This window comes from Marmota marmota, unplaced genomic scaffold (assembly GCF_001458135.2).
Source record: "Marmota marmota marmota unplaced genomic scaffold, marMar, whole genome shotgun sequence".
In the NCBI taxonomy this organism is placed as follows: Eukaryota; Metazoa; Chordata; class Mammalia; order Rodentia; family Sciuridae; genus Marmota; species Marmota marmota.
Genome location: NW_026000108.1, coordinates 26,367,158 through 26,393,404, shown reverse-complemented (window position 1 = coordinate 26,393,404; position 26,247 = coordinate 26,367,158). Strand labels below are relative to the sequence as shown.

The 26,247-nt window shown below is 33.7% G+C and overlaps 1 long non-coding RNA gene across 1 annotated transcript; it reads left to right on the top strand.

Moving 5' to 3' along the window:
• The first annotated feature begins 9,333 nt into the window (after positions 1-9,333).
• On the top strand, positions 9,334-12,115 carry LOC125610952. Its single transcript, XR_007341055.1, has 2 exons — positions 9,334-9,426; positions 11,338-12,115. It is a non-coding gene; the product is annotated as an uncharacterized LOC125610952 (long non-coding RNA).
• Positions 12,116-26,247: the final 14,132 nt, after the last annotated feature.

Sequence of the window (26,247 nt, the reverse complement as noted above, 5' to 3'; positions counted from 1 at the left end):
ACTAAATCTCCACAACTTTTTCTTATTTTGAAATGCAAGATATATTTCAGTGTCATCTTGGAAGATGATAAATATTGCATAATAAAATGCCATTTTTCCAAAAAATAGTAGTACATGAGACTTATTTCCAACATAAAAAGATAACAATAGTAATATGCTCTACAGCCCTTCTTATATAAATAAACACTTGTTTTGTTGATATCTTACAAAGTTTAGCTACTATAATTTCACACATATGGAAGCAGATATTTTAATTTGAAGTCTCTCAACTTGAAAAGTTTTAAATGGAGAAATTTACCCTCCCCTAATGAAATAACTGAGTAGACAACAATCTAATATAGACATACAGAGCTTCATAAATATTCACTTTTTCTTTTAAATTCTATATTCTTGTATATATTTAAAAGATACTTTTTACATTATAAAAAAATGCAATTAATTTATGTATTCCTAACCAGTTGGATTTACTGATAACAGAATTCCTTCAATTTTCAAGGATGAAAGTTGTACCCTTAATTATGAAAATAATATATAAGCTTGAAATCTATGTAGTAATGATAAAGTGGCCTTAAAAGGAGTTCTTACTTATTCTATATTATTTCAGTAACTGTGGAAGAGTAGAAAATTATTAAGCAGAAAAATATCTGTGGTGAATATCCATAATAAATATAACTAAAATCAGTTAATAAATAAGCAAGAAACTTGAAAATTAAAAACATAAAAATTGTCATTTCTCTGCTTAGTTAACAAGGCTCTTTCATGCTCTGGGTAATTCAGTTGATTAGAACATTCAGAAGACAAGGACAAAGAGTCATCAGACATCCCAGAGTTTACAAGGGTTAACAAGGTTACAGAATTTAAGATAATAAAATATTAAAATGTTTCTCACTATTAAGCTTATTCCCAATTATTGGACTATTAATATAAATCAGACAGGTGCAAATATGCCCTTTTGCATCTCCTTAAGTAAAAGTAGAAACAACCAGCTAATAAATGAAATTTGAAAAACTGTGAAAACAAAATATTAATTATTTAAAGCCAACAAAATTTGTCATAATTAATACCTAAAACATTGTAGTTGAAATTTTTCAGTCTCTTCTTCCTTGCAAAGTTCCTCTGTAAAAATGAAGTTTCACTGGCACAAAAATGCATATATTTAATTAACTCTTCCATTTTGGATAAATAAATTAAATGTTAATTTCCTCCAAATTTATTAATATATGATTTAAATAAAACAAAACTTCTCACTTTAAAGAGTATCAATTGATAAGTTTTAGGAATTATGTAAAATTGTACAATTTGCACTGTAAGAGAATACAATTATTTTTCTGGGGATCTATCAACCCACCTTTCTTCAGTCAATCACTTATTTGGATTTTATTACTATAATTTTGCCTCTTCTGAGGAAATACTTGTATATGGTCTTTTTCAGTTGACTTCTTTTGTTTACCATAATATTGTTGAGATACAGCAATGTTTTTGCTCTATTGGTAGCTCATTGTTGCATGTTGTTGATAAGCCTTCTATAATTTGCATATAGCAAAATTTGTTTGTATCAATTCATTAATTGAATTGTTTAACTGTTCTCATTTTTCTGAGAATGTTGAGCTGTACAATTAATAAATATTTATCTTGAAAAGTCTCTTGCCAAACTGTTTTCAAATGGTTTGAAAATTTGCATTCAAAAAGGAAATACATGGGAGTACTAAGTTCTGCATGTCTTCATTAGTATGTTATATTGTCATTTCAATTATTTTCTCCTCCTTTTCTTCCTCCTCTCCTTCCTCCACCATTTTTCTTCTTCGTTTTAACCTTTCCAATATGTCATGTACAGGTATATTCTTATAACTAATAAGTTCCACTTTTCTTAATGACTATCTGTTAATATGCTTATTTGACATCCTTACATATTCTTTTAAAAAGTACCTGCTCAAATTTTATCTACTGTTAATTGGATGATTTGGTTTTATATTACTAAGTAATAACAGTTTATTCCATAAATTGAGTACAAAATTTCTTTTATATATACCTAAGTAATATTTTCCCTTACTTTGTACATTGCCTTTTCATGTTCTTAGTTGATTTTTCAAAAATTTGATTGTCATTTTGATATCTTCAATTTCATCACATTTTCTCTTCTGGTTTAGAAAATTTGTATCTTTTTTTTTTAAAATGGCTAATCTATTGTCATAGGGTTTTGTTTTTGCATTTTCTGACAAAGTTTTTTTAAATTAAATTTAGTTTTCAATGACACAGATAAACATAGAAATTAGATATTAATGAGGGGGACAGCGACATTTTGATGACTGTGTATATTGTATAATGTTTAAATTAGGTTAAAATATCTATCTTAAACATTTATCACTTATTTATGGTGAAAACCTCAAAATACTTTTTTTTCTAGCTTTTTGAAATGTTCAACATATTATTGTTATCTATAGTCACCCTACAGTACACACCAGGACTTCTTTTTTTTTTTTCTGTTCCTTACTCTCTCATTTTTCCCAGATCGCATCCTGGCCTCTGCTCAAGTCCTTAGCTCTGCCTTCCTCAACCAGCCTTTTCATTATCAGAACCTCAAAGCAATTTCTTCCCCTGTGAAGCATTCCCAACCACTCCAACCCAGAGCTCTCTTTCTTGGCATCCATGACCACAGCACTCAGAGGAAAATGCTAAAGCATTGCTGCATTGGGAAAATAAAGCACAAAGGGGCTATTCATCCATTGAACAAGTGTTTTTTTAGCATCTACTGTTTTCCTGTCTTCTACTGGTTGCCGAAGTTACAATAATGAGCAAAGCATATAGTCTTGTCCTAATGGACCCATGTGTCTGTAGATGCTGGATAACAAAGTTCAAATATAAGGACACCACAAACATCTAGTGATTGTTGGGAAGCAATGGGAGAGACAATTACAAAAGGACAATAAGAAACTTTTGGGGTGGTTAAACCTTCATCGTCTTGATTGTAGAGAAGGTCTTACCAGGCATCCCTATGTCAGAACCTAAACTATACCCTTAAAACATGCTCCATTTACTGTATGTCAAATACAGCTGTTCAAAAATAATGTCAGTCTGATCAGGATGATGAGAAATAAGATTTGTGTACATGAGGTGTGTGTGTGTGTGTGTGTGAGAGAGAGAGAGAGAGAGAGAGAGAATGGGGGTGGGAGAAGAAGGAACATGGCAGGAGGCTTTTTAAAGACAGGGAACGGGAAGGAGGATAGACCTGTAAGATATTTTATCCTCTTAAGTATCAGAGCTTAGAAAGAAGTTAGGCCCATAATTTCAATTTTCGTATGGGAATCTGAGGCTCAGAGGGTTATGATGGTTTTCCTAGGGTCCTATAACTCATCTTTGGTCATTAATACCATAAATAACAACTACTTTCATTTAGGCAACCACTAAGAACCATGCCCGGTAAGAGGTGCTTGAAATCCATTATCTCCACAGTCCTCACGACTTCCCTTCTAAATAGGCATCATTATTCCCTGTAAGAGGAACAAGGAAATAGGTTTTGTTAAATACCTTGCTGAAACCCACATGGCTAGAAAATTGAAGAGCCGTGATTTAAATCCAGGTCAGCCTGAATCCGAAAACGGAGCTTTTTTTCATTTTAATAAAACCTGGTTTTATAATTAACCAGGACTTCTTGATTCTATGTCACTTTAATTTAGTTCCCACTGATCCACATTTTTCCAACCCCTCCCTCCTGCCTGCTCTCCTCAAACTCTGGTAACCACCATTTTACTCTTAATTTCTAATGATTTTTGGTTTTCAATTATACATATTAATGAAATAATGCAGTACTTTACTCCTAGAAATTTTGCAGATTTGAGTTTGTGATGTATGTCAAATTATCTCTGACAGGTATGGTACAATCTAGGGCTCATTAAATTACTTAGGTACTATTTTTTAAATTCAATTTTTAAGATGAATGCAGCATTGTTATTATGCTTTTCTATTCCTCTCTGTCTAATCTTATGCCAATGTTACAATTTGATTATTAATATTTTGGGGAGATCCTCCATATGGTTTTCTGTATTAGAGGCAACATTTTATATTCCTTCCCACAAAGGACAAGGATTGTGATTTCTCAGTGTTCTTAGCTGCACTTACCATCTTTTGACTTTTTTATATTGGTCATCTTAACAGGTATGTGGTTAAAAATCTCATTTAACTTTGATTTTAATTTCCCTAATGATTGGTGATGCTGGGCATCTTTTCATATACCTATTCCCCTTTTATGTTCTCCTCATTCTGTGGAGAAATATGTATTTATGTAACAGTCCATTTTAATCAGTTTAATTTTTGTAACTGAATTAAGAGTTCTTTATATATTTTGAATATTATCCCTTTTTCAAGGGTTTGCAGCTATTTTTTCCCCATTGAAGAGGTTCCTTTGTTGTGCAGATATTTTTTTAAGTTTATGTTCTACTCATCTACTTCTGAGCTTTTGATATCTTATAGAAGAAATCATAACCAAGACCAGACTCATAAAGAATTTACCCTATGTTTTCTTAGAGTTTTCTAATTTTTACCCATTGGCTCAAATCTTTAGTCAATTTTAAGTTGATTTTAGTGTATATTATAAAATACAGGTCCTACGTGATTATTTTTGCATGTTAATACACAATTTAGCCAACACTACTTACTGGAAAAAAAAAATCTATTCTTTCCTTATTGTGTGTCTTGGGCAAGATTGTTGAAGATCAGCCATGGTGATACCTCCAGCTTCTTTCAACTTTTTGTTTTTGTTATATGGGGTCTTTTCTAATTTCAACTGAAATTTAAAAACTTTTTTCTATCATCTATGTGAAAAAATACTATTAGTATTTTGACAGGATTGCATTGAATCTTTTTTTTCTTTTTTTTGGTACTGGTTATTGAACTACTCAGGGGCACTCGTCCACTGAGCCACTTCCCCAGCCCTATTTTGTACTTTATTTAGAAGCAGGGTCTCACTGAGTTGTTTAGCACCTCACTTTTGCTGAGGCTGGCTTTGAACTTGGGATTCTCCTGTCTCAGCCTCCCCAGATGCCTGGATTATAGGTGTGTGCCATCATGCCCGGCTTGCCTTGAATCTTTATGCTGCTTTTGGACATTTTAACAATGCCCACTTTGCCAGTTTATAAACATGGAATATCTTTACAAATATTTATGTCTCCTTCAATTTTTCCCACAGTATTTTCTAAGTTTCAGTGCACAGATCTCTCAACTTCTTGGTCAACTATATCCCCAAGTATTTTATTCTCTTTTATACTATTATGAACGGGACATTGGCTCCTTTTCAAATTTTTTATTGCTGGTGTATAGAATGAAAACTGGTTTTTTGTTTGTTTGTTTGTTTGTTGGTTTTGTAAACTGAAATTTTAGTAAATTTATTTAATTGTTTTTGCAGTTAGTGGAGTGTTCAGTACTGTCTAAGTATAAGATTATGTCATCTAAAAACAGAGACACTTTAACTTCTTTCTTTCTGATGTGGCTGAATTTTATTACTTTTTCTTCCTTACTTGCTCCATACAGGCCTGCAAGGTTCATATTTGAATAGAAGTGACGAAAATGCACATCTTGCCTTATTCCTAAACATAAGAAATGTTCCCCTTTAGTGAAGATTTCTGTATCCTGCATATCAGTGACATAGATCTGTAGTTTCTTTTTTGGTAGTATCTTATATATCTCTGGTATGAGGGTAGTACTAACCTTATGAAATAAATTTGGAAGTATTCTGTTTTCTAAAAACATTTGGAAGAATTTATAGAAAATATTAATTATATTAACTTTATATAGGATGTCCTGATATGCTCCAAACTGGATTTTTAGATACTTCAAAAAGGGAAGAATTCATAAATTTTGAGGGGGTTCTGACCCTACTCTTTAAAATGCACATCTTTTAAAATTATTGTGAGATTCATATGGCTTAAAAAGAATTTATTTAACTTAAAGAAATAATAGTAAAATAAACATATCTGTGTTGAAAAATGCTGGTTTGCTTGTTCCTTCAGTCTCTGTGACCCTCCTTTATCATGTGTGCCTTCCTCCTCTCAAAGGATACAAGTAGGATGATTATATTAATTTTTCCCTTTCAGCTTTTTGAGTGTCACTACCTATAACCATGGCTAGCTTATAAAAAGTGTTAATTATTACTCATTTTTTAAATATATATATATATATATTTATTTATATATATATATATTATATATATATATATATATTTAAAAAATGAGTAATAATATAATAATATAAATATATATATATATATATATATATGCATACATCCACATAATGACTTTCTTTTTAATTCAAAATACATTTGTGTTTAAATGATACAGAAAAATATAAAAACTGTGCATATGCATGGGATGTCTTGTCATATTTCAATACATGTACACACTTACATTCAGAGATTTATTCAGATTAATGAACATAGCCATAGTTCAATTATTTTCAGTATTTATTTTCTTCAATTATATATGTGTGCATTTCATATACATAAACATTTTAAACTGCTTCCTCTATTTCCTAAAAATGGTTGCTATCCCACTTTAGGGTATGTGACTATCTCCAAAGTAGTTGTTATATTATTAGATTCAATGTTTTCAATTCTACTAGGTGTTGAGGAAGTGTGGATTTTATTTATAGTTATTCTACATTCTATTTTTGGAAATTATAATAGTTTTTTGGAAATTATAATAGTTACCTATATAGCATGAGTAAATGGCATCTCATTGGTCTCATTGAGAATTCAGTTTGCATTTTTGGTTATTAATTCTTTGAATACATTTTTGTATATTAATGTGCCATTTGTTTTTTTCTTTTCAGTAAAACACCACATTAATTATTTTGCTCTACATTAATTATATTTCTCATTATATATTCTATTTTTTAAAAGGGTTTTTAAATTTATTTTATATACTAACTCTTTCAAATTTAAGTGTAAATACTTCACTCTTTTTTCATTATGTTTTTAATTTTGATTAACAGAAAACAAATTTTAATGTGAATGAATCAATTATTTCTATTGTCATTTGCATTTTGTGTCTTATTGATGAACTTCTTTCTTCACAAAGACCTATACTGCCTTCTAAGTAATTTATAGATTTGAATTTTTTACTTAAAATCTTTTAACCATCTGGAATTGATTATTTGAGCAAAGGATGATTTAGTAATTAAATTTCATTTTCCATATGTAAATCATTTATTTCAGAATTATTTATTAAATATTTAATCCTTTTTTTAGAGAGAGAGAGAATTTTTTAATATTTATTTTTTAGTTTTAGGTGGGCACAACATCTTTATTTTATTTGTATGTGGTGCTAAGGATCGAACCCAGTGCCCCGTGCATGCCAGGTGACCTCGTTACCGCTTGAGCCACATCCCCAGCCCCAATATTTAATCCTTTATCACATAATGTGCAAGGGTTTCTTCCACAGTTCATGTTTCCATATGTCACAGAGAATTATTTGGAATATTCATTCTATTTTTTCAATTGATCTTTCTGAGGAAAAGATCATATGATCTTTCCTAATAATACTTTATGATGAGTTTTATTACCTTGAAGAATTATTTATATATCATGTTCCTCTGTAGGGGGATTTTAACCTTTCTTGACTTTGCCATTTGTAAAAAATAAATTTCTAATTACCTGACAGTTTTTCTGAGGGTTTCTTTATAGTTGCAATGACTCTAAAGAATGCTTTCATGTGCTTATTTATTTATTGGAAATATTGTCAAGAGCATGCCCACAAAATTTGGATGTTGGTACAATTTCTTGCTGTAGAACCAAGCCACTCCTAAGTACAGTCTATAGCAGTAGCTACGTATTTCTCAGATCTAACCATCTGTCCATTGAAATCTGTTCCACTTTGTCTCATATAAATGCATTTGGGTGCAAATGAAATGACACTCAAAAACTTATCAACAGGAAAATAAGAAAATCATAACACATCATGCTTTAATCTTTGCAATATAGACAAGATTGTAATGTAGATTATATGAACCAATCTAGAGTATTATAAAGTAAAGAATACTAACAAAACTGTAATTTCAATCTAAGACTTTCAATTTAATATTTGTTTTTCTTTCTACTCTAGAAATTCAGTATTACTTAAAGATCATTCCTCCTGCTGTTTACAAATATAGCTCTATACTTCTGCCAATTCTGCCTTAGATAAGTAAGTATTCAACAAATCGCACTTAATATAATAAATTCATAGAAAAACCCAAAATAGATAATAACTTATTTTTTTTCAAAAAATAAGAGTACATTAAAGTGTAAATTTCAAATAAAACTGTAATTATTCAAATTAACACCATTGAAGAAATGAGGGCATGCAGAAGAAAAGATATAACCCAAAGAAGAAGAGCTATTCTGCTGGGATAGGTAAAGAGAATATATAAATCTTTCATAATATTGTTGCACTTATTTCTTTAGTAGAAGTTAATGTTAGATGTCAATATATACAAGAAGTCACCATGACATCTATTCACAATTTCAATAAAATACTTGTGGGAATATGGAAAAAAAATCTCATTGCAAGAAATCTAAACTCTCCTAAGATTTTACCCATACAAAGTAACTTTCATAGGTCTGGAAAGCTTAAAATTTTGAAAGCAGCATTGGAACAAAAGGAAAATGAAATGATCTATTAGTATTTTATCTGATGTGTATTTTAAACTAGTCTAGTTTAAATTTTTGACCTGGACACCACAGGTTCTATAATAATTTTTGTTATCTCTTATAACTATAATTTATAAAGTTATAGCATGCCATTTTGTCTACAAGCAATCAATACAAATTATTTTATTGAATTGATCACTTTTCAAGATTTTATTTNTACATCACATATGTATTATGTATACATATTATATTTGTATTGTATATGTATATATTATATATAACATATAACCATTTATAACATATAATCAAAAAATGAACATATGGTTTCATGCATCAACATAGGGAATGTAGGGAAAACATTGGTCAAAGAGTACAAAGTTTGAATTAGGTAGAATAAGTTTTTGAGATTTATTGAGCAGAATGAGAACTAATTAATAATAATGTATTGAATATTCAAAATTGCAAAGAATTGATTTCAGATGTGCTTACTCCAGATAGTATGTGAGGAGATATGTATGTTAGTTTTAACCATTCCTTGTCTGCATATGTCAACACATCACAGAATATCCCATAAATGTATGAAGTTACTATTTGCCAATTAAAATTAAAAAAAAAAGAAAATTCAAGAGTAATTTGAGAAAAAGATAAAAAAAAATAAAGAACTTTCATTCTGATAGTCACTTTCGTCCAGAAACCAATTTAACTACCTTTTCCTCAGGAGCTCTCCTTAGGCACCTTCAGAAAACAGCAGTTGAGAGCACTGCTTCTGTTCTTGCTTCCAGTGAAGAAGTTCAGTCCAGAGATCACTGGTAGGATTAATGGTTTGGTGACATTAGTTACATTGTTTTACCTGAACTGTCCTTATAATAATTCATTTTGAAGACATGTGTGAGATATATATATTTAACATAACATATCTTTGTTATTCCTAAATGCATACAACAAACAGAATTTAGTTCATAGAGGTTTTTGCTTATTCTTTCTAAACATAAACTTCTATGACATGTAAATAGTTGGTAAAATTTATATGAACAAGATTTGATTGTGTCTGCTTGTATAATTATATCAAAATGGATTCTACTGTCATGTACAACTAAAAAGAATGGATTAAAAAATATTTGAGGGCTGGGGTGTGGTTCAGAGGTAGAGTGCTTGCCTGGCATGCATGAGGCATTGGGTTCAATCCTTAGCACCACATAAAAATGAAATAAAGGTATTGTGTCCACCTACAACTAAAAACTAAATGGGTATTGTGTCCACCTACAACTAAAAACTAAATGTTTTTTTTAAAAAGATTTGATAGTGTTCTCTTTAACCACATTTTAGGATATTCTTAATATAGAATTATTTTCTCTGCCATCCCTTTTATCCTAAGGTGAACCATAATACCAATGTGAGCCTTAATGTGTCTTTCCTAGATTATCATATATTGTAATTAGTTTCTGAATAATATAAGGATCTGGTGATGCAGTTTCTTCTCATATGCAGTGTATAATATCATAGTGAATTCTACGCAACCTCTGCAAAGAACTTAGAACTTCCCACCTTAATGGAAATATATTTTTCCAAAGTAAGCATGATACCATTTCTATTCTCTTCTGGGTTGATCACATTTGCACTATACTATGTTTGAGAAGTCTGAGATAATATTTGAAAGCAATAGGTCAGATTTAGGGATTGAGGGTACTGTTATCTTTAACAAGGTGAAGATTTGTGCAGGAGCCATGGGTGTCATTGCCTAAGATCAATGCAAACTTTGATCATGGTGGTGATGAGGGGAATCTTTTGATGGAAATGGAATTGCTGCATGGTATCTGTCTCATTATATAAAATAATGTCATTCATTAAGATAGTCTTATTATTAAATATATTCATGAAGTAAAGTGACAAGAATAATTTTAATACAAGGGATATTATACTCCTCAGAAAGTAAATGTGAATAGTATAATGTAATGGCTCAGTTTATGGGGTTTGGAATCACACATAACTCAAATCAATCTGGAGCATACTATTTACCAGCCTCAGTTTCTTACAAATAGTATCTAATACCCATCATTATATTCTCTCTATCTATAGATATGAAAGGGAACTTGTTTTATTAAACTAGATTGGGTGATATCCTTCATAAGGATATGAGGTATGAAAGACCCTTAGGACAATTCTGAATCTAGAACAGCACATTTATATTAATATAATGTAAAATAATTATCTAAAAATATGAATATGTGTAAAATTACATGATTGCATCAGATGATCTAATTCATAATTTTTAATAGTGTTCTATTTCCTGCACATTCTATAATGTATTAGTAAAGTTTTCTTATATCTTTCCTTAGGTAAATCAAGTGAAGGGGAATAGTGGAGGGACATATTCTCAATAAAATGAGGGAATCATAATGGGAACCAGGATTAAGGGATTGAATATTGTTTCCCACCCAAAATTAATTATTTTAAATCAGAGATGTATTAAATGATGATGTTTTGAGTCTTTTACCTGTCAGCCTCTGCATGCTTTGATTTGGACAGTGGCCTTATGCTGTCAGGGTGAGAGCTCTGCAGAGTTACTTTTGAGATCTTCATTCCACATAGAGGGCCTGCTCCATGCTCCTTGCCTATGTGTATTCTTTAGATGCCACTGAAATCATGACAGTATCAGGACACAAACTTGAAAAACCCTTGTACTTGTGTTAACTGATTGACTAGCTTTCTATTTCCTTTAGCTTATCAGAGTCACTAACTGTAAAGAAGTGCAGATCATACTCTCCAATCAACAGCTGTAATTCTGCAATATCATGTTACCAGGGGACGCTGCTGCATGAGGTTTCCACAGAAGCACAACTTTTTACAGCTTGGAAATACATGAAAGATCTTAATGCCTTCATTTCAACTGAGAGAGGTTAAGTAATTTACTCAGATTTACATTAAGTTATGGTTCAATAAGAACCCGATTCAAAGTCTCCTGACTTTTAGTTACCTTCCTTCCACCCACTTTACTCCACTTTCACACATACAGTCACTTGTCCAAACATATCTTTCTTCAAGTGTGAGGTGAATTCTTCTAAAAGGTTCATACTTGTGAATATATCACTGACAACTTCAGAGCTGGGTCATTATCATGGCTCAATTAAAATGTTTCAGATGCAACTGGATCCAAGGTTTAAAACACTAAATACAAATGATCCTTTTAATCAAGGAAATTCTGAGTTTGAAAAGAGGACCTTCATACTGTATCTCTGACCAGCAACTGATGATGCTATTCATCTGTGATGCTAATTGGTTCTTCAGCATCAAGACTGCCCAATCTAGCATCAAAGAAATGAATATCTTGATTCTTATTATTTGGGATTTGGTTAGAGATGGGACATAGCTCTCATTGCTTGAGACTTATCTGCTTTTCTCTAACCCAGACCTCTCCTGTTCTCCAGTATGGTGAGTCTGTGGCTCCGTGGAAGCTCCTGCATGGCACGTCTGACAATGATGCTGATGGCGCTGAGCCTTCCCCTGGCTTTGACCGGGGACACCAGACGTAAGTGCACTCTTCAGGCATGGAGAGGCCATGGTTGGGGGAAGGAAGGGAATTACTTTCTTAGTTTGTCCAGGCCAAGACCCTCAAAACTTGTGACATTTTCTTCAGTGTCCACGTTTTCATCATGTGGATTCTAAACTACTTCCAAAAATATGGAGCTAGAGCCTTTTCTATGAGACCTGTTTGAAAAGTCTTCATATGTAAACCATTTCTTTTCAAGTTGTCTTCAGTAAAATCTCCAGTCTCACATCATGTTCTCTCAGGGCCTTGGACGGATTAGAAATAATGTTAAACTAATTTCTCACTCAGTGGTTCCCTTTATATGTTATTATGCCAGAAAAAAAGGTGATTTTTTTTAAAAAACTAACTTTTATGTATAGTTCTAGTCTCTTTTATACATGCCACTTGGTTCTTTGTTTAAATTATGAAATATTAAAATACACAAGCAGTTAGAAGATATCAGTAAAAATAGTAGTAAGAGTCAAAAGGAATCGGAAGGGTTTCTCCCTGAAAACACAGGAAGTGTGAAGTTGCTGCCTCTGTAAAGGGTGAAGATGCTCCAGGAGGTGTCATCCACTGTCTTTTCTCTTTGTCCCTGAACTGCACTGTTCATGACCCTGGATCCCTGTGGGGCAGCTGGTCTGGTGGTATTCTTGACCTTCTTCCTGCTGTGGTTGCACCCTTCAGTTGAGGCAGAGATCCCTTGTACTTGAAATGACTGTATAGAAAAGGAGCACCTCTGGGCTGTTCTTTTGTACCTTAAAATATGTAATACTACTTCCTCCTCCTCCTCCTCCTCCTCCTCTTCCTCTTCCTCCTTTTCTTCTTCTTCTTGTAATGCATCTTCTTAAAACCTGGCATAGTTTAGTGTTCATTTAATGAATCTGCTTTAACCTTCTTATACAATCAGTTTCTCCTGTGTACCCCTGTGTTCTCTGGATTGAGCCCATAGGGGATTGAAAGTTCGGATAAAATTGTATGAAAATCTGTTTTCCAGTCAAAAATGGTCAGTTATCAGCAATTTCGTGAGCTTCAAAATTCTACAACATAATTGGGGGTACAGTGAGGGTGTGAAGTCTGTTAATATCTCCTGGGGCTGAAAACCAGTAAGCAAGTCAAGGGAAGTTGTTGGCTTACTGGGGCCTTAATCCAAATCTCATAGATTTCTCCATTGTGTCTTTTTTCCCTTAATTAGTCGTGTTTGGTATTTTCTATCTCCACTCTCCCCCCCCTTTTTTGCCCATGTACTCACCATTACTGAATATCCCTGAACTTCACACCTCCTAAGCTCTATAAGAGATTCATCAGAGCAGATAAAACAATATAAATTTCCCTTTTTCTTAAAATTGCCTTTTCTTTACCTGTAAATGCTTTTATATGGAGGAGAAAGAAGAAGTTTTCCAGGTGTGGTGACGCAGGCCTGTAATCCTAGTGGCTCTGGAGCCTGAGACAGGAGGATCACGAGTTCAAAGCCAGCCTCAGCAACAGCGAGTGGCTAAGTAACTCAGTGAGACTCTGTCTCTAAATAAAATACAAAACAGGGATGGGATGTGGCTCAGTGGTTTGAGTGCCCCTGAGTTCAATCCCTGGTACCCCCCTCCCCCCCAAAAAAGAGGAAGTTTGTCTCAACTTCTCACAGGAAATACAAGTCATATAATGTGTCATCAGACTATAAGAGTGTTGATGTTTGAACCTCTTATTATTTTCCAGGATACCACAGTGATCAATTCCCAGAACCACAGTAGTTTCATATAGGCCACAGATACTTTTCTGTGTTAAGTACTATATCCTAGGTTTGTTCTAAGCTCCAAAAATTCCATTTGATAAGACAGAAAGCCTCTAGTCTACTGGAACTTATATAATTACAGAGAGAAAGACAATAACCCAATAAACATTTAATGAAGAAAAATATTACAGAGAATAATAAAGGCACTCAAGGGAAAAATATAAAGACATCATCAGGGTGAGAGAGCAGAGAGAAAGGGGACTCACCCAACTTCAGTTTAGGTATGCGGAAATATCCCTGAGAGAGAGGCATTTAGCTGAGACAAGAATAAAGAGATGAGAGTAAGGAGAAGATCTAAGGGAGAAGGGAGAGGCATCAGAGGATAGGCCCCAAAGTGGAAAGCTGTGTGCTGCACTTAAGTTAGACATTTAGTGACTGAGGGAGTGGCCTGGAGTCCCAGAGGATGAGGTAGATGAAGGGGAAGTCAAGGGCCTAATCAAGTAGATGCCAAGAGCAAGGGTAAGAAATTTCAATGCTGTTTAAACTGATATTAGAAGCTCCTGGGAAGTTGCAAGAAGAGTCAATTTATATAAAGTTAAAAATAATTCTTTTATATGGAGATTGGATTATTGAGTTCACTTGTGGAGTTGAGGAGACCATTTAAGAGCACAGTAGAATTCTCCAAGGAGAACAGGTTTGTGGTTTCATTTAGTGTGCTCATGATGAAGAGCATGATGAAAATAAGATGGACATTTTGGGGAGGTTTTGCATAAGTAGTTAATAGATTAAACTAAGGAGGGGGTAGAAAATCAAACTTCTTTCGGAGGATTTTGTCTTCATAACTAGGTGGAAGGTGGTGATATTTATTGAGACTGGGAAGACTGAGGGAAGTCAGCACATCAAGTAGGTGGTTAAAAATAAATTTTTTAAACTTAAGATTCAGATGATTTTAAAATGTGTGACACTGTCGAGAAGTCAATGTGGGCATGAGAGACAGAAGTGAGAGTGAAGATAAAACTGGAGGAATATTTGCTGGCAGAATTGACACCATTAAATTCCACAAAATCTGAAAAGATTACACAGGGAAAGAGATTGTGTGTGGAAAACAAGAAGAACAGGACCATCAAAGGGGACTGGGACAGAGGACCAGTGATGTTGGAGGAAAACCATAGCTGAGTTGCATGGAAATCAAAGACAGGAGACTTTTCCAAAGAGGAGATAGTGGCCAGTGGTGGCTAGACACCACGGCAGGTGAGGGAGAATGTGAGAGGTGTGAGCCCTGGGTTCTGTGGACTTGATCTTGGCAGTCAGTGGAGTATTCAGTTAGGAAACTGGACTGTCTGTGAGAAGAGAGTCGGAGCTGCAGAGGTGAAGACTGGATGGAGATGACTATTGTGAGTGGCAGGTCTCAGGGGAGGACCGTGTTCAGGGGGCCAGTTGGACCTAAAGTAGGAGAACAAAGAGCCTGAAGAGAAGAGAGAGGACTTGAGAACCAGACAGATGTGTCCATTTATTAACAAGGAAGCACTTAGAGGGTCCCTGTGTATAATTTGCTGACTGGCAATGCAAAAAATCATTAATGAAACAGCCAATATTTGCTAGTGATGTAGAATATATAGTTATTATACTAGGGAGGAGAATAGAGTGATGACCAAATCCATCTGGTGTCTGGCAGCATGGAGCACTGTAACAATACCACCTGGTGGCTGGAGAACCTCAGAAAACTAGATCCATCAGGGTTGTTACTGTCATCACCAGCAAGTTGAGTTGGGTTTTTCATAGTTTCAATGAATAAGATTCACAAAAGATGAAGCAGCATTCTCCAGGTTAACATTTAAACACTCTCTTCAGTGTCTAAGTGGTGTCTCCCTAGGGAAACTCTCTGAGGAAGCCACACTAGTTTCTAGCTCCATGGTGAATGCACATTGTTCAAGGATACTAAGTAACTGATCTTCTGTTCTCCCATGTCATCTTCTGGGATCTTTCCCCCTGTGCTTCCAATGTCCCTACTACAATGTTCCTACCAATTGAGATGTGCCCATCAGGGGCCTCAGGACAAAACTTAGTACTTTTAGAATTTCAACATTTTCTGACTTTTTAAGATTTTTATCTGATAAACTTTTATCATACATTGAAATGCATGTGACTTGTTTCTCATTAACAGTATGATGGTTTATACCATCTTCATTGGTTAGTCCACTTGCAAACATGAGCATGGCCTCAAATCTTTGCCAAACATTTGTTAAAGTGTTTGTATTAATACAGGCTTTATAGTAACCTGTATCCTGGCTTCTTTCAGAAAGCTCTGGATTTCAAGCCTCTTTAAACTGCATTTAGCATAGAACTTTACAACAATTTATAACTGTTCTTCATGAATCATGATCCCTTGGTCAAAATATTTCATTACAGATGTCATCCTAGGGAACATTAATAGCCCAAACTTCACTTTTGACAAGTTGAAATCTCAACTGGTGTGTGGAGAGTTGTACATGGACAATGGAATTTGTCTAGTTTTCCAGTAACAAATTTAAGCTACTGATACAAAATCATTATAGAATAGTCAGAAAATACATGCATAATTATCCATATTTTCTTTTTTGAAAAAATTATGCATAATAAATACTGGATTTATTTCAGAAATACTGAATTTGGCTTTCTTCAGTGGTTTCTCTGATAGGGGCATTTGCCAAAGTATCTGATCCAAAATATCTATAGTGCTGAGGTTGGAAACATGCATTTACATCGTGCTGCTTCTAAAAAAATCTAGGCTCACATGTTATACAAATTCTTGCCTCTACTTCAGTTCTTTTGGTTTGTTTTAGCTTGTTTCAGCATAAAACCAACAAGAAATCTAAAATAAGGTAGTTTTGAGATTCATTAATTTCTTGCTGAATCCATTCAATGAATGTAAATTCAAGATCTTCATTGTTAATTTTTTAAAATTAGAATATTACAATTACATATAGTAACTGGCTTACACCCCCTCCAATCATACATGCATTGAATTTGATTTCAGTTCTAATCTTCCCACTTGTCCCTCCCTTGGCCCCTGCTATTCTCCTTCCTTTACACTACTGGTCTTTCTTTCATTCATTTTTTAATTTATTTTTTATACATATATAAATATTAAGGTAAAATTTTATGTGATGAATATATATATATATATATATATATATATATATATATATATATACACACAGAGACACACACACACACCACATATGTGTGGTGTGTGTGTGTTTCTGTGTGTCTGTGTGTGTTTGTATAAAACTTGTACAATTATATTGCAAACTCTTAAATATTTAATTATGTGGCAGTATATTGATATGTTATTTAGGATTTTTAATAATCAGTCATGTATGACACTTTGTGTACTTCTTGAATATAGAATGAGAGTTATTTCAAGTATGGTATTTAAAATATAAAATATAGTGTATATATATATTAGGATTTTTTAAAAATTCTATTAAAACTTTATAAGATAAATTAATACCTTGGACACATGTTGAAGAAGGGCATGCCTAAAGATAAATCATGTCTTTTCTCTTTGAAACAGGTAAGATCTTTCATCTTCTGGAAATCTCTTTAATTTCTCATAAACCATCTCAGGTCTTTAACTGTGGCTTTGCCTGTTAGCTGCATGTCTCACCTGTAAGGTCCTGGCACTCCTTTAGTCAGCAGATGTCCACTGGATTTCCCTCCCAACCCAAGTGCTCCATCTTGCTCCTGTATAATGCAAAGGCCCGGATCATTCCTCACCTGTCACTAGGTGATTCCTTGCCCGCTGCTTTTCCCTATCTCTGAATTGCAGTGCCCTAATTGTTTTCTGCCTATCATGCTGCCCTAATTTTTAACAGCTTATTTTACTGTCCTGTTTCTTCGGATCCATATTCTTTTCCCCTTCATCCATCTTTTCATTTGAAGGTATAGGTGCATGGACAGATTTATTTTGGGATCAAAAATAGAAAAGAACATAAAATGCTAGCAAGGACACAAGGAAACACAAGATGATGTACCTTCCCTCTGTGCTCTTTTCTACATTTCTCTGATCATATTACTTAAACAAACATGCTAATCTTAAGGCACAAGATCTTTAGAGATCTTTAGAATATGGAAGCAAACTCTGAAGAACAAAGTGAAAAAAAAATAAGAGATATGCTTTTTAAACATGTTATAGGCTTAAAAAGTTACAGTATCAAAAATCGATTCACTGTATTTTCCATTATTTCTCTAAGGCTAATGCAGATTAACTGATTTAAATATTATAAATATGACTTTTCTTAAAGTTCAACATCAGATGTTTTAAAAATAATTATATAGTCATCAACAGTTCTTTTAAAAATTGCCATTGAATAAAATGACAAATTTGAGTGGTAAGGACACTTTCAGTAGAAAGAACTATAAATCTACTAAATTTAAGTTCTAAAATTTTGGATCTAGAATTTAGATTTAATAAGATTAGTGATTTTTTATCATATTCAGGAAAATGATGTTTCTAGGTAGAAGGAGGTTTGTTCAAGTTACATGAGAAATTTAGTACAAGGAAAAGGCCTTTAGAGCATCCTAATTTCAGAATGTATACTTTGGAATAAAGTTCTTGGTTGGACTTTGTTCTCCATCTATGTGATTGACATCCATGAACACAAACAAAAATAAACATCAATATCACAGTCAATATGAATGTTTTGCTTATTCCCTATTATATCTTAATATCTGGCTGATATTTTTTGAACCGTGAGATCATTCTTAATACACTGACATAATCTTACCCACTATTCCACACTCTTGTTCTGTAAACCTGTTCTGTGAAGGGCCGGTTGTGCATATCTCAGGCTGTGCCTTTTCTATGTCTCTGCTGTGTCTACTCAACTGAGCCACCATAGCTCTGAAGAGGCCACGGAAAACACCAGAACAAGTGTGTATGTCTATGTTCCAAATGGACTATAGAGACTGAAATTTTCAACTTCATGTCATTTCCATTTGTTGCAAAGTATTATTCTCTTTTTTATTTCATCTAACATTTAAGTATGCAAATTCATTCTTAGCTTATGTACTATATACAAAGGTTGGTCAGGGATCAGATTGATCCATGGCTTTGTTTTTTTTTTTTTTTTCTACATGCAAAACAATCATATTGGTGAATAGAGGGGTATGGTTAGAAATCTCAGTAGGGTCTTTTATCAAAAATAATATCTTTCTACAAATTTAAGACACATTTTTTTTATTGGTAAGTAGGTAGACTATGGATGAGGGAGACTCACTCATGTAGCACACAGGATACCCCAGGCATTTTTTAGATACATTGTAGGCAAGCAAGCCTATATAGTTACCATAATCTGTAAGGTAGGAAGGCTAATAAAAAGGGGCTAATTAATGCTATGGTTTAAGTGTCCTTATTTTAGGAGAAAACTAGCTATGGAAGGGCAGGGTGACTTTGCTACATAAATGAGCTCTTCTGCATAGCATAGCTTGTTCCCCCCCACTCTCTTGTTCTCTTTCTCTCTCCCTCCTCTCCATGTGATACCCTCATCAGGCTAACAACAGCAATAAGTCCTTCACCAATCCTTTCCTCTCTGATCTTGGACTTTCCAGCCTCCAGAACTATGAGAAATACAATTTCCACTCTTTGTAAACTCCCTAGTATTCTGTTATAGCAACACAAAATGAATTAAAGACAACTCACTCATCCAAAAACACACAAGTATTAGTTGGTTGACCCAAGAGTTCTAGTGTATTCTGAAGCCCAAGTTCTTTCCACTTAACCACATTACAACAAAGTTCATGTTAAATAAATAAAATATATGCAATTTGATTTCCCAGTAATGTATGATCGTCCTTCAAACAAGCTGAGATCGATTAGTGGTGACAGCATTTCAGATACCATTATGAGAAGGGCTGCTGAGAAATTCCCCTGGAAAGAATATAAAAGCTCAGGGAAAAGGATGAAAGGACGCACTTAGGCAAATCACCTCCATAAAGCTTGACTTGTCCTTTTATGTTCAAGTAGCTGAATACTGCAGGGTGGTCTGAGTGCAAAACTGCTGCTGACCCCAGTTGAAAAGCTCTGTTTAGAATGAAGGAATCCTCTGCACTTCTGCAAGGCCCTGTTTATGAAAGCAGAGATCGCTGTTTTAGGAAACGGCAAAAACTTGCATTTCCTTAGATTTGCTGGCTCTGCAAAACATTGTGCACAGCTGTACTCAAATCCATTAGCTCAACCTTTCAAAAATTCTCTCACAGAAATTGCTTAGAGGTACAAGGGCTGACAGTTGCTATGCGTTTTGAGAGCTTTACCTGCCGGAAGCCGGCTCAGCAATCCTTTGCTTAATTGGTCTGTAGAGACTGGTCATTTTAGAGAGAGAAGTTCCACACCTCAGAGAGAATGACATCTACCTTAGCTCATAATCAACTAATTTAGAGAATGGGAATAGGGCTAACTCTGGGGTTCACTTACCCTCCGCCCTCTGTTGAGATGGGTGTGAGGGCTGCACAAAGAACATCATGCGATGTAAGATTAGGCAGACCTTGCAAACAGAGTAAAACAGTTTTCAAAGTACATAAAAGCCATCACCTTAAATCTAGGCAGTCACCTCTGATCACATCCAAATTTTAAAATTCAAAACTGAATATCTGATTTGGATTGCAAGTTACTGAATTGTGGTATTCGACTCTTAGTCATAGTGTTGTTTATCACACAGGGTGATTTTCCTAAAATCAATGAATTCTAATGGTAAAAAATGATCAAATGGACAGAGCAGCTGGACCTTGGATGATAAGGGTGTGCCAGACAGTGCTTAGGGAACAGAAAAGAAAAAGACACTCTTATTCTCTCATCCTGTACTAAGAAGGTGTTTAGCCTACTGGTTAAAAGCTTACAGCATGGTACATGAGAGCACTGAGCCAGGTCCCTCTCCTGCCACCTCCTAACAATGTATCTTTGGGCAATTTAAACAATTTGTACTTCTATTTCTTTAGCTTAAGAATCAAATGCAATTGAACTTTCTTTCATCCTTATCCTTAAACCTTTAAAATGTAACATTTAAATCTTACTATTTTGAATTAAAACTAAAAGATTACTTCAAAGCATCCTGGTAGCAAATCATTAAGATATGCCAAGATGATTGATACAATTATAATTTCTCTTGAAAGTTATAAAAAGTCCCTATCCCTCACTAGATTAATGAGTCAAAAATCATTACACTATTCACTCTTATCTTTCAAGGAATACTTTCTTTGAAAAATACAATCGATATAAATGAAAAACTTTCATAAAAATAAATACCAATGAGAACTGTGTAAAATGTGTAACTGATTGTTTACTTCAATTCTCATTTCAGAAAATATTATTAAAGCAAGTTAAAGCCATAAAAAGACACTCAGAGAGCTAAGTCATGGTCTTTATAAATTGAACTGGAACCATTAAAAATTGATATGGCCAGATATATTTATGAATTTATAGCACATAATAGCATAATGATGACCATCATTTCAGATTAATGATGTAGCCAAAACTAATGCAATATAATAGAGCAAATAAAAAATGGGAAAACTGAGGACATTTACTTTTAAGCTGGACATCTGAGCATTTAAAAGGGAGAACAGGTGGCTTAGAAAAATAGCTGGGATATTGCTTAATTAGCATATAAGCTTCTTTATATTTCATCATATTTAAAAATAAGAATGATTCAGAGTTATAACATAATATTCTACAGTTTGATTTAAATTCTACAGAAAAATTATATCTGATGTTATCAGATATAAAATCATGTTATTAAAAAATAAACAAGCTCAAAACTATATTTTCAAATTTACTTAATAATTTAATAAGTGGTTCCCATTAGAAATTCTTAAATGAGTGATAGAATGTCTTAATGAACATTATATTTAGATTAAAATATTAACAAACCATTAATCCTTGCAAAGCAAAAATTGTAAAAATGTGACATAGGCAGGGAAGGTTTTACTCAAAGTTATTGCAATGCAGGATAGAATGGGTGGATACAAGCAAGTCATCTGCATTTTCTACTTGGCCTTATCAATAGGAAAAGCAAGCTTCATAACTGCAGGTAGTTTTACAGCTCAGAAGAGGGGACCCACTCATGTTAGACTCCTCCACTCCCATAGAGACCAGTCTGTGAGTGTGTCCTCTCCTTGGTGATTATGGGTCTCTGAGATAAACAATCTTACCTTGTAAAACTGGCAGGAGACTTTTATAAAGACTTACATCTCCAAGGACCAGAGTCAGAATTCACAGCTGTTAAGTATTCTAAGGAAAAAAATGTTTCAAGGAAAGGGAGGTGGGACACTGTCAGAAGCTACTCTTAAGTTTGTTCAAACTGAGGAAAACATGAAGCCCTTATTTATAGTTCCCATAGTAAGAAAGTGACAATTTTTTCTTCAGGAATCCCTTTTTGCTCAAGAGATAGGTACACTGTTAGGAAAGAGACTGTAAATTATAAATTGATAGAAACCCTGAATCGCATCAGAGAATGAAAGAAGACAGAAGTGCAGTTTGTAAAGAAGGCTTATCAGAGACAGGTTCATATGGCCTCCAGAGGTCAGTTCTGAATGCAAAGGCACTAGTAGCTCAGTAAATTACAGTAATTCATGGCTAAGAAGATGAAAAATATTGGAGGCAGTAGATAAAGCAGAGATGGGTAAATGTGAAAGTAGATCTGAAAGTTAAGCATTCCATTATCGTCAAATCCCCTTGGAATGATTTTCGTGTTTAAATAATGGTAGTTATTATTAAAATTTGTGACTTTTTAGGAAATTCTATGGGTCACAATCATCCATGGAATTTTCCAGACCTTAGTTGATCATTTACTTATTGAGAAGCATTTAATGTTGTAATGACTGAAATGTCACTTTTGTCAGCTTCTCTTTCTGGACCTCCCACTGGCTTCTCACCACCCCAACCCTAGAATTTGTGAGAGCTGGAGTGAAAAAGAAGTTTCCAAGTACCATGTAAGTGCACTTGTCAAATTCCCACAGTGAATCTGCTTCCCAAACTAGCTGCAAACTAGCTGCATGATATTTGGGATTTGCAGTGACCCAGACTTACCTTGGATGTCTGAACTAGGATGTCTTAGTTTAAGCCAAAGAGTTACTTATCTTTTTCAGATCTCCCAAAGAAACCAGGCAAGTCACCTTTTCCAATTCAGAATTTGAGAACAACAGCTTTAGCCCATCTAATCCCTTTGAACCATGGAGAAAAAAGTAACTAAGAACTGGGGACTGGAAGGAAATGTTTCTTGTGCTCAAATCAAATTCCCTTAAGACACTCGAGATTCTAACAGGAAGTGAACTCACTGTTAGGAGCTCAGCAATACTATCTTCTAACAGAGACACTATGTGAAGGGTCATTAAAGGAACACTGGAAATCCTTTAAAAAGATGTTCAAGGCATTATATAATCTCTGTTCTATCCTTCAACTTAGATGATCCCTGATCTTTGACTGTACTCTGTCAGATCCTTAATCCTTCACAGCCAAAGCCAATTGACCTTCTGATAATGAATTGGACTACAAGAAGTTTAATAAACTGTAATGCTCAGGAAGGTCAATCTGTAGGTTACAAGAGGAACACCGCTACTAAAATGTATGTACTCTATTACTTTGCACAAATAAGCTCACATTAATAAAATTAGAGTGGAAAAAGGTATAAAGTCAGTTATACTAGAGATTATTTTCCTTTTAATATAAAAAATAATGAAGGTGATATGTCCCAAGTGAGAATATTTTCTGAAAATGTTTAAACTCAATATTTTTATATTTTATTATTTTCAGATATTCCTTTACCAACCCTAAGCAAGCTTGTAGAATTCTGGTAATCTATGTGTTTTATAACTACGCTAATCAAGCTATGTTTTATAAGCCAAGTACAGTGCTATTAAAGAAATTAAATATTTAGAATTGCATGTAAGTGTAAAATAATCATTTTTTTCTATTAAAGTTAAGAATAAAAAATTAAGCTTATATATATATTAATTTCATTTTGCTAATAAGTTTTTACTGTGCATTAAAAAAGTGTTATGGCATGATAGGTTAGAGAAAAAATGGATATTTCAAGATGTTTTGGCTGGGGGTATATATCTGTGGTAGATTATTAATCTAGCATCTGTGAGGATTTAATCCCCTCACTAGGAGGAAAAAAGGTACTTGAAAAAGATATTTCTCTATTCCCGATGAGGTGGTGCACACCTGTAATCCCAGCAATTTGGGAGAATAAGGCAGGAGAATCTCAAGTTCAAAGTCAGCCTCAACAATTTAATGAGGCACTTAGCCAGTGAGACTCTGTCTCTAAATAAAGTATATATATATATATAAGATGGAGATGTGGCTCAGTGGTTAAGCACCCCTTGGTTCAATCCTCACTACCAAAACAAACAAAAACACACCACATTTCTCTATAGAATGCTATGTAAAATGCTAGAGAAACTCCAGCTTAAATAAAAAGAAACAAGTTTATTTGCTGCATGACACTTCAGAGCCTTTAAAATTGAAATGTACAGTGTTAAAGCTCCAGGTGAAGTGGAGAACAAATTGTTCCCAAATGTTTTTTAACACAGATTTTTTTTTTCCTTACACATCACATGATCTCATGGAACTAGAATTACTCAGAACACAGGGGAATTACTCTTTCAGCAATAATGGACAGATGCCTGGAAAAGGGAAATTTAGTTGATACATAGATATGCAATAATCATCTTCCAGACATTTCCTAAGTAATTCATTTTCTAAGAGAATAAACTACATACTGCTAAAGATTCTATTCCATTAACTAATCCAGGAGTCAGATATATATATATATATATACATTTTTTAAAAACCTGGTTTCTCTATTCCTTTAAATTCAGTGAATTATTGTGGACTGACTATGCTATTTTCTAATCTGAAACAACATGTATTCCAAGATCAGCAATTGAAGCAATAACCTCCCTCACTCCTTCCCTAAGGCCCCATTCTTAATGTAAACTATTCTGGGTTTTACTTCAAGGCAGTTTTATGTGCAAAATATTTGTAAATGTAGTTTCTTTGTCTTTTAGAGCTTTCAAGAATTCTAGAATATGATAAATTGCATATTTTTTTTCATGAAGAGACTAGAAACAAACTGACTTTAATATATTTCATACATTTACTAAAATTGAAATAAAGACGCTACATTATGCAAGCAAAAGTTGAAGCACTGAAGGGCCAGAAGGTACTTTTCATCTCAGAACAATTCTCTAGAGCACCTGCTTGTTTATTTTGTTCATCTTCCTGTTAACTCCCAGTGAACCAAAAAAACTTCACATTTCTACCTTAAGGCCTAGTTTTTTAGAGTTTACCATGATTCTTGCCAAGGTGATGCTGCCTTGGTCTATTCAGTTTACTATAATAAAGTGCCATCGTTAGATATCTTATAAATATATATCTTATATATATCTTATAAATATATTACAGACTGGAAGCATGAGAGCAAGGTTATGGCCAGGTTCTGGTGAGGGCTCTTCTGGATTACAGACCTTTCTTATTCTGTTGTATTAGCATGTGATGGAAAGAAAACAAGAGTGTTTGCTGGACTTTCTTTGGTAAGGGCAGTAGTCAAATTTATGAAATTTCCGCACTCTTTACCTAATCACTTCCCAAAGTAATATCACTTTGGATATTAAGACTTCAACAGATGAATTTGGAGAAATATTTAATCCATTTTACTGATGAAATGTCAAATCTTTGAAATTATGACATTTGGGTACCAAGATAATTGTTTTAAAGAATACACAGAGAGAACAAATTTTCCAGAACACCTAAAATGGTCTGTGGCAAAATGTTAGTCATGGAATTTGACACATTTAATATGAGGAAAAAAATAAAGCATAAATAAAAGCAGGGAAATTGTGGTTAATATGCATTAAAAGTGAATGTTATCATTGTGTCTGTAACCCTCCAAGATTTAGTCGACCTGATAGATTATAGTACCCTGAGGTTATTTCACAAAAGAGCTTGAAGTGAAAATTAAAAGATGAACAGGATTGAGAAAATGAAGTTTCTGTTTGTGCCAGTCCTGAGGATTGAACCCAGGGCCTTCTGTATGCTAGACAAGCACTCTACCAACTGAGCTATATTCCCAGCCCCTGAGAAAATTAGTATTTTAAGCAGGGATAATACATGTCAAAGTATGGAGGAAATGGCATGTTTGAATGAATAAGGGAAGACTAAAACTTTCAAGAAGATTTATGACTGAATTTTTATATACATCCACATTGAATCAGTGAGAATTATGTATGTTTATTCCATAAGGGAAGCTAAAAATTAGAAGTAAGGACACTCTAGAATAATGAAATGGAAAACTACAAATGAAAACTAAAGGTGAAATTGTGGGATAAAACTGTAATAAC